The sequence below is a fragment of the Triturus cristatus genome, chromosome 1_2, assembly GCF_964204655.1.
Source record: "Triturus cristatus chromosome 1_2, aTriCri1.1, whole genome shotgun sequence".
NCBI lineage: Eukaryota > Metazoa > Chordata > Amphibia > Caudata > Salamandridae > Triturus > Triturus cristatus.
The window spans coordinates 131795253-131811913 of NC_140580.1; the positions used below are offsets into that span (position 1 = coordinate 131795253).

At 43.4% G+C, this 16661-nt stretch overlaps 1 long non-coding RNA gene across 1 annotated transcript in view; it reads left to right on the forward strand.

Annotated features, from left to right (window-relative positions):
- LOC146866955 (uncharacterized) overlaps positions 1-16661 on the forward strand; it is a 90910-nt gene that overhangs the window by 20374 nt on the left and 53875 nt on the right. Inside the window, exon 3 of the long non-coding RNA XR_014960946.1 lies at positions 4233-4319. This is a non-coding gene — a long non-coding RNA (uncharacterized LOC146866955). The remainder of the gene's footprint in view (positions 1-4232; positions 4320-16661) is intronic.

The window sequence follows — 16661 nt, forward strand, 5'->3', positions numbered from 1 at the left end:
TTAACTGAATGAGCAGCAGCAATAAAAGAAGGTAGTGGACTGGGTGCTGGGGAGGCTTATTCTATTTGGAATGTTTTGAAAGTTCTAAGTTCTTAAGTTTAGAAGCTTTAAAATATGCTGCTGAGTGGTGGCAATAAAGGAAATTATTGCATAATATTAGCTTCCGGGTCTTGACATAAAATTTGTCTTTTCGTGCCACATATTTTACTCAACCCTGCCATCCCCCACCGCAAAATTTCAGTGGCCCCAATTATGACCAGCCTTCCCTACACATTGACCATGCTAAGCAGAAAAAAGTACCTCCAGTTCTGCTTCCTGACACGTCACTATTGGGTTTACTTCTCATATACCACCCCCCATAAAACACATCTACACTAGTTGTGAGTGAAGTGTTTTATCTGTATATTGAGCACTTTCCTAGCTTCAAGATTCATGACAGGGCAAGCTTCTCTTTGTGGGACGGTCCCATTCTATAAGCTACCTCGCTCCTTTTGAGTCTGGATTGTAGGTTTTGTGCATCTTGACAGAAACCACTATATCCCAAGTCATGAGCCAAGTAGATGACTAGCAAGATCACTCAGTCTTGAAGAAAAAAATAGATAAATATAGCTCTGTGTGTAAAACAAGGAATAGGAAGGAAGATTGGCACACTGTAGTATGCATAGTATGAGAACTACATGATCCTCACTTCCAGGCTAGTGGAGGGACTTTTGAGGTTGATCGGGGTAGGGCTCCTGTATAAGATTCTCCGGCATTGGCTAGGTGTCTGGCAAAATTTCCAAATTGATTCATCTTACTCCACTGTACACATCCAGGCTTGGGTTCCTGCGCTTATTTTTTTTCTATCTTGATTTCCTGTTTCCCCTGCTACACGTGTTCTTCCTTCCTTCATTGCTTCGCCTCCATCCTCAATACCTTATGAATATATCCATCCTAACTTACATTCATCACTGCTCTCAAGAAACTGCTGCCAGCATGCTGCCTCTTCAAACTCTGTAGTATTTGACATCTCTCCGTGATATCTTCTTACTGAGCCAGTATCCTGATAGGGCTGTGGCTAGCTACAGCACTTTCCCAGCTGAGCAAGAGATAAGCTCATAATGCACTCCTGCGTGTTCTGCCGGTTAATACCCAATTGCTCACAAGTTTCTTATAGTCATTGTTTGTGTTTTTTTCAAGTTTACTGAGCAGTGGTTCTGAACCAATCCCAGGCTGCTGTTGGCACCATTCACAACCTATTTACCATGGGCTCCTAACCAACATATTATTATCCTGTACTTTACTTGGAACATGTGGACAATTGGGACTGTTTGCTATATTCTTTAGGAATCACATCCCAATCAAAATCCTTCCCACATTGAGCTTTCATGACTGACTATCTGAGTGCCAAAGCCACCCTGTAAGAAACCCTTTTATAGGCCTACGGGGAAGCTGGAGCTATTGGTCTCAACCATGGGTGTTGGACCCCGTACTTCCAATGCCCACGGGCACGACCCCTTCAGCACTTGATTCTCAGTGGTAGCGTGGGTGGTGCAGACCTAGGTTTCTCCAGGGGAGTTAGATGGAGTTACGAACACAGGCTCACAACTCACAATACATTTAATAGCAGAAAATAAATGACTGTTCAGTTAAATACTTGCTTTTATAAAAAAAATTAAGTATTTATGTATGAACACAATGTAAAATACTGCATACACAAAAAATACACACAGTTTCTCCTGAGGTCACTTCTCTAGCGTTAGATAGGCGGATCCTGAGTCCTACTTCCCTCTCTCTATTATTACTGGTTATTCCCCATTCACAATAGGTGACATTCTTGTTAGGCCCCACTAGAATTCTGCGTCTTTGGGGTCCCACTCCGACTCTTCTAAAGTCAAAAAGGTACAGTGCCCATGGTGTTACAAAGCAGAACAAGTTTGCCTTGGCCTTTCGGTTGTGTGATCAGTCAAACCCGCTCCCCCAGAGTTGCTCTACCGGAGTCCCCGGGAATGGTCAGGTGGCTGCCGGCAGTGAGTAGCACTATCAGATTTGCAGGGGTAGCAGCAAGTCTTTCGTGGTACTCCCTCCGATAACGCAGTACGTTCCCCTGATCTCACTCACATGTGGGGGGCGATCGTTCAGGTTCTGATGCTTTAGTTGGGGCTCGAGTACTCGCAGGTCACCATCTTGGTTACACTAGTTGTGAGTGAAGTGTTTTAGCTGTATATTGAGCACTTTCCTAGTTTCAAGATTCATGACAGGGCAAGCTTCTCTTTGGGACGGTCCCATTCTATAAGCTACCTCGCTCCTTTTGAGTCTGGATTGTAGGTTTTGTGCATCTTGTCAGAAACCACTATATCCCAAGTCATGAGCCAAGTAGATGACTAGCAAGATCACTCAGTCTTGAAGAACAAAACCGATAAATATAGCTCTGTATGTAAAACAAGGAATAGGAAGGAAGATTGGCACACTGTAGTATGCTTAGTATGAGAACTACATGATCCTCACTTCCAGGATAGTGGAGGGACTTTTGAGGTTGATCGGGGTAGGGCTCCTGTATAAGATTCTCCGGCATTGGCTAGGTGTCTGGCAAAATTTCCAAATTGATTCCCCTTACTCCACTGTACACATCCAGGCTTGGGTTCCTGCGCTTATTTTTTTTCTATCTTGATTTCCTGTTTCCCCTGCTACACGTGTTCTTCCTTCCTTCATTGCTTCGCCTCCATCCTCAATACCTTATGAATATATCCATCCTAACTTACATTCATCACTGCTCTCAAGAAACTGCTACAGTGCCCATGGTGATACAAAGCAGAACAAGTTTGCCTTGGCCTTTCGGTTGTGTGATCAGTCAAACCCGCTCCCCCAGAGTTGCTCTACCGGAGGCCTCCTCTGGCATACAGGCCCACCAACTGTACTCTGCACATGAGCTACAGCCTGATCGGTGCAGCAACAGCTAACTTCACAGCGGCCCCATCAGGTAGCCAGGGTCACCAACTTGAGTGTGCACACAGGCGATGGCCCGATGGGTGTAGCAGTCCCTTCCTCACACCTCGCTCCCTCAATGCACTCTCCACTCTGCTTGTCACAACTGTTTGTGAGAGCCCTTCCCAAACCACAGATCATGCTCTTAGGACATTTCCTTTGCTGTCTCTGGAGTAGCAATAAGCGTGCGACTCACCACAAAATAGGTCTTTAATTGCATTATAAACATTATTGATTCACCAAAATGATGATCTCGAGCAAGTCGCGCCACACAGTTATTGCAAGCATGCCTACGCCTGCCCTGTGTTGAAACAGACAAGTAAGGAACAGAAAGCGCCATCTTTCCCGAGTACTGTTCATGCCTCCTTACTGAGCATTTCCAAGATCAGGCAGTCGAGCCTTGCTGGTCGAGCCTTCCTTTCCAAGTTTCCTCCCATTGGAACTCCTGCCTGTCAATCTTCAGCCTAGGTCTAGCTGCATGCTGGGAAAACTTGGTTCTTCCAGCTGTAGCCTGGCTGACACCGTTTTTTTTTTTTTTATACCAGTCTTAGCAACAGGATGCCTCCAGGTATTATCATGTGCGCTACAGGTTTCATAAATAAATTACATTTTATTTTCTTTGGTAAAAGTAATCGTGGTTAGTAAAACAGCCTGCTCTAACGAAAATGTGCACCCCAAACACCAGGAAATAGTACCGATGATGCTCTAATGGACCCTCTGTACAGATCCTGCAAGATAGATGCACTGATTAAGAAGATCCTTCAGTCAACTAGTTTACCTCTACTTGGATAGTTGGCTTTTTACTGCAATAAAATAATCCAGCGATAACTTGTGTATCGCTGGTCACATGGTAATGAATATGAAGCGTAAACGGTGATGGCAATAATGCTGCAGTACATCTGTCACAGCACCACAATGTTGTCTGCTTACTTCTTTATAGATGAACAAAACTGCGCCTCTTCATACCCATAATTGTTTTTGGTCACCTTCAACAAAAATATACTCGAACATATATTCGCTCTGTATGCATGGCATGTACCCAAGCTTGTTTTCAGCGTTATTTTTTTTTCCAGGCTCCCATAAAAGAATAAATGTTATGCAGCATATGCATGAACGTCTAATTTTTCTGAACTAAATTACAACACCCCTTTTCCTGTTAAAATAAATCAATTTGAAATAAATCGAATCAACTTTGAGTGCCAAGCATGGCTCCACTCATCCTAATAATACCTGTTTCTTTCTTTCTTTTTTGGCTGTTACGATTCTAGGAAAAGCTGAGTGGAAAAAGAAAAACAAGTACTTCTGGCAGAATTTTCGGAAGATCCAGAAAGGAATCATGAGGCAGACTTCGAAAGGTAATTTTCATATTCAGAATTACACAGAAGGCACTTTTCCACATTACGTAAAGTTGGTGAAAAGCACACTTACTACTGAGGGCTTCATGTAAGGCTTCCCTAAATAGGCAGATGAGGGGGTTTACAAATTCTGATTATGTTGAAGTGGTTCTTAGAAGGGGGGGATAGCTCGGTTTAGATTACTTAAAAAAAATGCACTTTAGACTCCGGGAGTTCGAATACAGCTTCCCCCTTCATCTGTAAACTAATATATTACCCCGCCTCATCTCCCAAAGCAAGCTTGCAGCAGATTGAGTGTGTTAAACAGTGAGCAACATTAACTGAAAACGTACACAACTTGCTGTTCGACTCAGCAGGTCAAATGATGAATTTGCATATATGGCATCTGGGCACCACTGATGGTGGCCTCAGCCATCTGATGGTTGTTTAGTGGACAATGTAAAATGAGGTTGAGTGGGCTAATGCGCACATATACTCAAACACCTCCAATTGGCTCTTTATCACACTTTTCCATTGATGTCATAATCTTTGTGATGTGAATTAGCTCTCCTTTCTCTGGTCCCTTTGTATCAGGGACTCAAAGGCAAGGGCTGTGCAAGGTGGCGGAGGCCTCTCACTAACCTCCATTGACAATTGACATCACTGTGTGCAAGTTGCCCATGTTTCTGTACTTACCCAGCCTGTAAATGTAAGTTTCATCTAGTACTTCCCACAAGTAATGCTAAATCTAAAATATAGGCCATATTTGAAACCTATATGTGAACAACGAAGTGTACCATTAGCAGGATCACTGCAGAAATCTAGCACTATATATCTATCGAGCTTCCAGGAGTTGCAGGGGGGGTGAATGGCTGATTGATTGCCTGAGAAAATCAGTGGCTGAAATATTTGCGCTGCGTAGGAGGGCCTTTAGCCGTCGTTCTTCACTTTTTCAAGCACTGCACTTGTGCTTGTGGCGGCATCCACCTTGCGGGAGCGCGCAGCGGCGTGCCACAAGCACGAGTGCAGTGCTTGAAAAAGTGAAGGCTGCGCGCATGCGCACGCACTACTCCCAGGCTTGATAAGAGTTTAACGCGTTTTCTCAGGTGCGTTGTAATCCTTACCCGATGTGCTGTCTCTCTGTCTTAATTGAATTACTTTAAAATGAAATCGATTAATATAAATTAGCAATGACGAGCACAGGCACGAGTACTTTATAACAGCTGCTGCTTGTGCTCTTTTGAAAGATGGGAAATTACAGGTTTTCAGAACATGCGATTAAAGTCTTCACAATAATTGTTTCTTTTATTTGTTCTGCATGTATTTATTTGCTTATAATAATGTAGTATCCTCAGAGCATTAAGACTAGCCACAAATTGTTAAACTCTGCAAACATGTACAGGTTTTATAGTCGAACGATTGTCACAATGAAAGTTGAGCTTTAGAGTACTCACCCTAACTGTAAATGCCTTGCATTAATGGCTGACTCACTCTCACTGACAATCACACTCTCACTGACACTCTCACAGACTCTCACTCTCCCACACTCTCACTGACAGTCTCACAGACTCTCACTCTCTCACTGACACTCATAGGGACTCTCACTGACTCACAGACTCTCACTCACACTGACTCTCACTGACACTCTCCCACTGTCACTGACAGACTCTCACTGACTCACTCTCAATGACAGACTCTCACTGACAGACTCTTCCACTCTCTCACTAACTCTCTCTCACTGACTGACTCTCCCACTCACTGACTCACTCACTCTCACTGACTTTCACTGACTCACTCACTGACTCTCCCCCTCTCTCACTGACTCACTTTCTCTCACTGAAGACAGACTCTCACTGACAGACTCTCACTGACATACTCTCACTGACAGACTCTCCCACTCTCTCACTGACACTCTCAAAACTCTCTCTCACTGACACTCTCACTGACAGACTCTCTCACTCACTCTCACTGACTCACTCTCACTGACTCACTCTCACTCTCTCACTGACTCTCTAACTGGCTCACTCTCACTGACTCACTCTCACTAACAGACTCTCACTTACTGACTCACTCTCACTGACAGACTCTCTCACTGACAGACTCTCTCACTGACAGACTCTCTCACTGACTGACTCACTCTCACTGACAGACTGACAGACTCTCATTGACTGACTCTCCCACTCTCTCTCACTGACTGACAGACTCTCTCTCACTGACTGACAGACTCTCTTTCACTGACTGACAGAATCTCTCTCACTGACTCACTCACTCTCACTGACAGACTCTCACTGACAGACTCTCACTGACTCACTCACTGACCCACTCACTCTCACTGACAAACTCTCACTGACTTTCTCACTCTCTCTCACTGACTGACTGACCCACTCTCTCTCACTGACTGACTCACTCACTCTCACTGACAGACTCTCACTGACTGACAGACTCTCACTGACACTCTCCCACTCTCTCTCACTGACTGACTCTCACTGACTGACAGACTCACTCTCACTGACACTCTCCCACTCTCTCTCACTGACTGACTGACTCTCACGGACTGACAGACTCACTCTCACTGACTGACTCACTCACTCTCACTGACTGACTCACTCTCACTGACTGACTGACTCTCACTGAGACTCTCACTCACTGACTGACTGACAGACTCTCACTGACTGATAGACTCACTCTCACTGACTGACAGACACTCTCGCTGACAGACTCTCTCACTGACAGACTCTCCCACTCTCTCACTGACTGACTGACTCACTGACAGACTCTCTCTCTCTCTCTCACTGACAGACTCTCTCTCACTGACAGACTCTCCCACTCCCTCTCACTGACTGACTCACTCTCACTGACTCTCTCATTCTTTCTCACTGACTGACTCACTCTCACTGACAGACTCTTACTGACTCACTCTCACTGACTCACTCTCACTGACAGACTCTCACTGACTCTCCCACTCTCTCACTGACTGACTCTCCCACTCTCTCTCACTGACTGACTCTCCCACTCTCACTGACTGACTCTCCCACTCTCACTGACTGACTCTCCCACTCTCTCTCACTGACTGACTCACTCTCACTGACTGACTCTCACTGACAGACTCTCTCTCTCTCAATTACTGACTCTCACTGACTCTCCCACTCTCTCTCTCACTGACTATACCACTCTCACTGACTCACTCTCTCACTGACTGACTCTCTCTCACTGACTGACTCTCGCTAAAAGACTGACCGACTCTCGCTAAAAGACTTACTGACTCTCACTGACTATCCCACTGACTCACTCTCACTCACTCTCACTGACTGACTGACTGACTCTCTCACTCACTGACTCTCCCACTCTCACTGACTGACTCTCCCACTCTCACTGACTGACTCTCCCACTCTCACTGACTGACTCTCCCACACTGACTGACTCACTCTCACCGACTCTCACTGACAGACTCTCTCTCTCTCAATTACTGACTCTCACTGACTCTTCCACTCTCCTCACTGACTGACTCTCACTGACTGATTGACTCTCTCTCACTGACTGACTCTCTCTCACTAACTCTCTCTCGCTAAAAGACTTGACTGACTCTCGCTAAAAGACTGACTGACTCTCACTGACTATCCCACCGACTCACTCTTTCACTCACTGACTCACTCTCTCTCTCTCATTCACTCTCACTGACTGACTCTCACTCTCACTGACTCACTCTCACTGACTGACTCTCTCACTAACTGACTGACTCTCTCACTGACTCTCTCTCACTGACTGACTCTCTCACTCACTCTCACTGACAGACTGACAGACTGACTGACCTTCACCCTCCTGTTATTTATGCCCCCCATAACAAAACAAGCATTGGCATAGCCAATAGGTCTCGCCTTTGGGACCTTATAAGTGTTTAGCCATGCAACAGTTGATGCTGTTGTACCAATGATATAGTGCTGCATAACTAAATACTTATAAGGTCCCAAAGGTGAGACCTATTGGCTATGCCAATGCTTGTTTAAGACTGGGCAGTGGTCCAGGACCACTGCCTGCTCTTAGAAAAAGTGTTAGCAACCTTTCACTAAGGGTAAGGGGTCCCTCAGGGACCTCTTCCTGTTTGCGAATGGGTTACCACCTACTTGAAGTAGGCAGTAAAATGCAAATGCTTTGCGACTGCAATTCGGTCACAAAACATTCAGACATACCACTGCAAGTCGCTATTAGGAAGGAACACCCATAACACACCTCTTCCTAATACCGAATCGCTAACCCATTTTGCAATTCAGTAATAGGTTACCAAATCCCAGAATGGGGTTTGGTACATAGAAAAAGGCTTTTTTTCCGATCGCAAACGACCCATTTCTGTGAATCAGTATGTTTGTGACCTGAAAAAATCTATCTGGCCCTGAGTCTTTGAAGTTAGTTCTGGGGTCTGTTTCCTTTTGAAGTGTCCACTCCTCTCTCCTGTCCCTCTTCATTACATCACAACAAGAGCGACTCCAAATATGATAGCCCCACAACACAAGCCATGGGAGTGACTAAACGTTCACACCTGGACGTCCACCCCAGTGATATGTGCATCAAAGGGCCTCAGCCCTACTCCTTATGATTCTCTTATCAGTCAGGTCTACTTCCTAAGATGTGTCCTGGCCCTTTCTTAGTGACCTCTCACAGAATCAAAAAGCACCCTTCGAAGTATACTAAAGAGCCTAGCTCTTCCTTCCTCCAGTGTGCCTACCACCCAGTTCTCAGGAATGCAGGAAACCACAAATCTGTCTGCGGGAATCCTCCCCCTCCTCATGCTCCTCCAGTCAGCCATGCGTCTCCCAAAATGGAACCCAGAGTCTACATACACCTAGAAAATGCATACAACCATATGTAGGCTGCACAGACCTACATACTAACTTCATGTAAGCCACAGCACACAGCAGTGGAACCCTACATGATTGGGCCTGTAGTCCTCCCTTCAATGACACCAGCAAAAATACGTTTTCACTCCTACTGATCACTACACAGTATGCTGCCACCACCCTGCTCATGCTACTTGACTTCTGGTAAAGGCAACTGCCATGATGGTAGCATTTTGAGTGCCCCTACAAGACTTCAATTCATGATCCGTGTTCGCCCATAACTAAGGAAAATCAGCACCAGAGATCCAGACATCATTGAAACTGGGGCACTCAGGACAGGAGTGCATGTTCCTCACCATGCAAAGGACTTTTCCTTTGCAGACTAGCCCTTTGGGACTAAAATTCACTATTGCACACTGACATGTTTTAAACCAACCAATATTCAGAAAAGAAAAGAACGGCACCAGTGATTGGTCGGATATGATTATCAATACTGAACAAGACTCTAGCAGGAGAGCTAACAGAAATTCTGGGAAAAGAATCGTTTAGATTGGGGTACAACAGCTCCCCACTCTTTATTAGTTTTTTTTGTCCTTTTCTTTACAGTGAATATATAGTTGTGGATGGGCAGTTAGAAAAGGCACATTCTCTAGTCTATCTTTTTTGTGATTTTCTCTTTAAACTATAAGTGAGAACATGAATTCATATGCATGCAATATGCTGATAACACATTATTGGCATTTGCTACTTTAGATCACTGGAAGGTTGAAGCACTCTCTATCTCCTCACCAAATTGGCTAAGAAGTGCATAAGGCTTCAAAGGAGAAACTACAGTTTTGCTTCTCAAAGTGCAATACTTTGGTCATGAAATCTCAATGAGGGAGCCTCACCTCTCTCTAGAGCAAATTGGATGTATCCTTAAGTTGCCTTGTCCAGTGACCATCTCCCAGATACACATTTTATTTTAGAGCTGGGTACTGTAGACAGTAGATCCTGGACTAGGGCACTATTGCAAAGCCCTTGAACGATTATGTCAGATAAAACACCCCTAAGCCCTTGCAATAGTTTAAAGAGGCCAAAAATGCACTTGTACAAATAAAACAAGCCTTGACATCTGCAACCAGTTTGGGGCTCCCCGATTATGCTAAACTCTGCTTTACTCTATATTGTCACAAACACAGTGATTTTGGTTTTGGTGTAAAAGATCATAATGATCAGATAAAGCCAGTACCTATTATTCTAACACTTTGCACACAGTTGTGGATGGACTTCCTTCTTATCTGTGCTCAGTATTCATTGCTGCCCATCTTCTTGGAGCATCTGAAAATACTGCTGCACCCCATATGTTGTTGCTCTTCACCACTGAAAATCAGCATCTTCCTACTGCAAGATTGTCTAGACATGAAATATTGTTACTTTCTGCTTCTCAAAGTACCCTCGTCTGCTGTCAGACTTTAAACTTAGCATCTTAAATGCTCATGAGTTAGGAGGGAGAACCTAATAATTGCAATACATTTTGTGGATGGTTTAGAAACCAACAAAGGTGACCTGGTTGCAGGTAATGCTGCCTGTACTCTATAACAAACTGTGGAAAGATGCAACCTGCCTAATGGAGTGGGAATAGTAAATGTCACCCCTTTAGCGTCCAACACCTTCCCCAAGTTGGTTTAGGTTGGAGTGGGAATAGTAAATACCAACCCTTTAGTGCCAACACCTTCCTCAAGTTGGTTTAGATTGGAGTGGGAATAGTATATCTCACCCCTTAGTGCCCAACACCTTCCCGGAGTTTGTTTAGGTTGGAGTGGGAATAGTAAACGTCACCCCTTTAGTGTCCAACAATTTCTCCAAGTTGGTTTAGATTGGAGTGGGTATAGTAAATGTAACCCTTGCTATCCAACACGTTCCTGAAGTTGGCTTAGTTTGGAGTGTGAATAGTAAATGTTACCTCTTTTGTGTCCAACACCTTTCTCAAGTTGTTTTTTATTGGAGTAGTAATAGTAAATGTCACCCCTTTAGGGTCCAACACCTTACCCAAGTTGGCTTAGGTTGGAGTGGAAATAGTAAATGTCACCCCTTTAGTTTAGATTGGAGTGGGAATAGTAAATGCCACAGCTTAGTGTCCACGACCTTCCCCAAGTTGGTTTAGATTAGAGTGGGAATGGAAAATGTCACCCCTTTAGAATCAAACTCCGTCCCCAAGTTGGTTTAGATTGAAGTGGAATAACAAATGTCACCCCTTTAGTGTCCAAGATTCTTTCCAAATTTACTATAAAAAAAAGATCTCATTCTTTATATTTTGTGTTTTGACAATTTTTAATTTATTGTAGTTATACAACGTAATAAATATGTTTTTAATGCATAAAAAGCAGTTGTAAAATAAAGTAAATAAAATATTTTTAGCTCATTTGTAACTGTAAAAAATATAATGTACATTTTTAAATGTTACTTTGCATTAATTACAAAATTATTAACTTTATAAATACATTTTTTAACATTATTTTAGCATATTCTTTATTAGTATATATTAAAACATTCTATATATTTTATGCTATTATTTAATTTATACTTTGGAATTTATTCAAATTTTTTTACAACATTGTTTGACATGTTCAACATTTCTAAAAATGTATTACTTTTTTCACATTTATTAAATATTTGTATTGTATTTCCCTTTGATGTCTATGAGCAGATAGTCTTTTTTTTTTGTTTCATTTGGCAGCCATTGTTTTATCCCGCTACCTTCTATTTTGTAGTCTATAAGTGTTATTTTGGGTAATTTTTCCAGGAACCAATTCGCGGTTAGGTGCTCTTGTTTATCGGAACAGGTAAGTCCTTTTGAGGTCTCGCCTAGGCAGCGCATGCCCTGTCTCTTTGAGAAATGGTGTATCTAGGATATGAGCTTCAAAAAATGGCAATCTTTTTAATGGGTTCCTCTTGCTGTTCTTTTGAAATGCTGGCTTTCTATTGGGGAATACACTTAGTAATCCCACCTTTTAGACTTTTTATCCACCCAGGAGGACTGCCTCTGTTACATGTCTTCTTACTCTTCAGATTATTTCTACTTTGAGAGCACTCCTTTTTTGGTTGGCCTGCCTCTGTGCTCGTTAAGTCTTCTGTTGTGCAATGAAACTTTGGTCCGCTTCATTTGCTTGCCGTCTCCCCATGCTCCCCCTCGCCCCTCCCACAACTCTGCTTGCAGGCCCCAACCACCCATCTGAGGCCACTGCTCGTTTTGCTTTTTTTTCATTTGGTTAATTTACGCACGATTTGCAGTGTCCTCATTTAATCTCTCTTTGCCGTCTCCCCTCTTGAACAGCACTGCTTGTACTCCCCCACCGAGATCACTGCATTGATGTCTTGGCATTATTTTATATTAGTAGCTTTCACTTATGTAGCGCAGGTATCCAGGCACTCAGGCGAAGTTAAAGGATCAGCCCATACTCACAGGGTGGTGAGCTGACACCAGACTCGAAACACAGATCCCCAGCTCCCCAGTCAGCAGTTCTGGCTAGTGCGCCATATCCTTTCTCTAATGATGTTGCAGGGTGGAGTACCTTTACGTGGCCAAAAGAGGCCCCAAGGGGGACCTAGTGCCTGCCTGTGGTACTGCACCCTTTCACTGCTTCATTCACAGTAGAACAGTAAATGCTGTTATACCCACAAAAATGTCCTGCATAGCTTAATACTTATAAGGTCCCAAAGGCAAGACCAATTGCATTGCAAATGCTTGTTAAGGATTTTCTTAGGGTTTTGAGAGTGGGGGGGAATTAAGGATGCATGTTTGAAAGTTGTTTATAGTGTTGTTTGTGAGTTTTTAGTATATTTAGATGTGTTTTTGGTAGGTTTATTCCCACTATTTTGTTGTTTTGCATTTTTTTAAATTGTCAATGTATGAATGTTTTGTGTTAACTTATGTGATGTTATTTATGTTTTGATGATTAAATGTAATTTATGTTTATATTTGGGACTGTAATGTATTATGCATGTGGGTCTTTAACATTTTGCTACAGGTTTTTGTCTACGAATGATTTGTAAGGACATTTGGAGTTTATGTTTTTACTAAAGGAAATCAGTTTTACTTTATTTTAAACTGATGGTTTTTCCCTTAGATTTCCTTTTTTGGGGTGTTTCCTGGAACAGTAACTTTTTAAAAAGTTTTCAGTTTTTTATATGGAACCTACAGACTGCATTTCTTCGAGGGATTTCGATTGGATTGTTTATAGTTGTCCATTTCTTTTTTAGTTTATGGATTAGTTTTCTTCTTTCTTTTTGTGGATTACTATTTTTGTTATGTGAATGAGTAAAGATCTGCACCTACAAAACAGTAAGTTTTATTTCTTACTGTTTGTGGGAATGTGATATAGTGTTTATGCTATGTGTATGTTATTATGTGGAATTGTTTGATGTGATATAATTGATTTGTTTTTAAGCTGGTTGTTTGATTGTTACATTTGTTTTTTAAATAATTAATAATTTGTTTATTATATCAGAGTTTATCAACTTTATTTTATATCATTGTTTCACTGACATAATATTTATATAAAATATTTAAAAAAGAAAAAGGCTTTTGGTTGTTGGTTTAGAGTTTGTTGTAGTGTTTGAGGTTCTTAGCAGGTTGATATTTAATTTATAATATGCTTTTGACTATCATTTCTAAGCAATGTAGTCCCTTGTTATTTATGACGAGTTCGACCTTATATTGCAGCAGGTCATACGATCTTATGGTTTGTTTGCTAATTTTCTGGCCAATTTGGGTAAAAGATTGCTCCATTTTTAGTTTTGGTAGCGTTGCTCTTTTTGTAATGCTTCTATAAATTTGTATAATGTAGGTTGAGTTCTGCCTAGTGGGGATTGGAAGGCTTATGCCATCCTTCTGCAGCTTTGCTTGTTTTGGCTTCCTGTGCTACGGTGCGCTCATGGACATTCCACTGTGGTATCTGGTATTTGACTTGGTATCTGTGGTCCTACTGATGCAATCGGCCAACAAAAGTGTCTTTAAAACAGTCCATTAGGGGACTATGCTTGTCTTCAATTTCTTGGTAGAATGGCCTTTCTATTAGGAAGTTATAGTGGTTGACAACCCCTGTAACAAAGACATAAGCTAGTGCTTTCATTTATTTAATTTCGAAAGTGAATTGGCCGTTAGTAGAGTATTCTACACTTAGGGCAGAGCGCCAAACCCACGGTGGCCCGGCAGTCCAGCCACCACCACACTGGTAGTCCGACAACCGTCGCTCCGGCAGTTGACCATCGCATTACTGCTTTGGCGGTTGGACCGCCACAACCGCCAGGGAACCACGTTCCCTGGCAGAGGCGCGGCCATCAGCAGCTCACAATATGCTGGTGGTGCCGCTGTGGCACCGCCATGCATATTATGAGTTTCCTGACCACCACCAGCCTCATGGAGTTTCTTACTCCAGGAAACTGCTGGTGGTCAGGTAACAAAGGTTTGCCCCATGCATATTGGAGCATGCATGGGGGCACATTTGCTACCCCCCTGTGTGCTTGCACCACAGTTTCTGCATGGCATGGACTGCACCAATACATGCAGTGCAGGAACTACGTTTAAAGCTCACATTGCAGTGCCTTTTTCCTAGGCACTGCCGTGGGACCACCAAATACCCACCCACCAGAGACTAAAAAAGTCGTAATCTGACAGGCGGTCTTAGGGTGGGGCGTCAGCCCCGTTCCAAGACCGCCGAAGTCATTAATAGGCCCTTAGGGCCCGAATAGAACTTTCCTGGCTGCGGGGGCGGGAGGACAGCCACCGCCACAACCCCCCCCCCACCACTCCCCCCCCTAAGGCCAAGAGTCACGGACGCTTGCCTGCCAGATTACAAGTAATCTTGCCTTAGCGAAGGAGCCACCACTGCCTCTGACAGTGCTTAATGTGGAAAACAAAAGTAAGTACCAGGGCCCTTGTCAGACGCTCTAATCACAGAGTATGATAGGGTCAGAGAGACTGTTGACTTCATCCACTCTGTGACGAGGTGGCAATGAAAGACACTTGGCCCTGGGCACTACAGGACTTAAAATCGAAGTGTCCAGGTACGAGGCTATCACTGACAATACCCCTCGTCACAAGGGGAAGGGATTAGAGAACCTTTGCCGAACTGTGGAGGTCAAGCCCACATGAGCTGTGACATCCAAAGTTCAGCTCAGGCAACCAGTAGCCTCCTGGGCATTTAACTCATATCTAGCACTTGGCTGCCTGACCTGAAACTAAAAAGTGTCTGTCAGGCTGACCTTTGCTCAGCCTAACAGACCTGGTTTATGTCCAAAACGTGCGGGGCGTGGCCCCTCCACCGTTAAGGATGGGCCACTGTTGGCCCAGAGTACATGTGAAGAATGAGGAAAGTGAAACAGCCAATAACGTGAAGAATATAGCATTAGTTACTAGAGTAAATGAAGCAAGGATCCCGTTGAATCTTTCTTGACTGACAGAGTAAACGTTCCCTTGCTTATGGACTCAGGATAGAAACTGACAATTAATTTAAAAGACACATTAAGTGCAAAGAAACCACAAAAAATCTGAGATGTCAATCCTGGAGCGGATGGGGACCCCAAAATTGAACTGTTGTGGTATTTTGAAACCCAGGTGGATTTTCACCAGAAAGGTGTATTTCGAAAGATGTACATCTGCGAGTTAAGAATTGATATACGAGGTTGGTATCATAAGAGTTGTCTGGCCATCCCCCTTAAGCCATGATACAAGAGCAGATCTTATTTGTGGACCAGCAGGAGAAGGGTGTGAGGAGAAACTTGAATCAGGTGATGGAGAAAAATCTATTAATGTGCTCCCTTTTTCTTAGAAGTATGCTATAGTGTTTATAGCTGATAGGTCAAAATGGTTAGAGGTACTGTGAAAGGCAGCGAGTCTTCTAAGACCCTCAATGCTGCCTGGTGCAGGGTTCCATCTCTAATTCACGTTGGGTTCGCTATCAAAATAATCAGGCAAGCGCTGGAAATAGGAAGACAAGAAAAAGGTTTATTTCTCATGAGGAGATCACGTCAACTGCAGACAGCGGGATGTCTGAGGGAGGTGTTCTGCAGTTAACTCCTTTGGCTCTTCCTTTTATACAGGTTTGACACAATGCATTTGTTTCATCAACATGGTTACACAAGCTTGGAGTCCCCGCCCCGGGCAGGTTGTCACACAAGCCCAACAGTAATTCTCTTCCCACCCAGGTCAAACAGACAATCTTATCTTGCAGCTGGACCTTGCTTCAGGGTCTAAAACATGTCAGACCGGCCAGATCAAAGAGTCCGTTCTGTTGATAAAAACAGCTCCCACTGTTGGTAAAAACAAGTCTTGCTGTTTACAGTGCAAGAAATCATGTTGCAAGAGTATTTTTGGTGTTTGGAACCTGTTTGTGTAACTAGGTGCACTGAGGGGTAGAGTGTCCAAAGGTTTGTCTGTAAACAGAGATGAGAGGAAAAACGAGTTTGTGGCAGCAAGTGGCGCTGAGGTTTGTTGTGGCAATAGAGTTTATAGCCCCCAGCACACATACCAGGTCGGTCAGAGGGATGC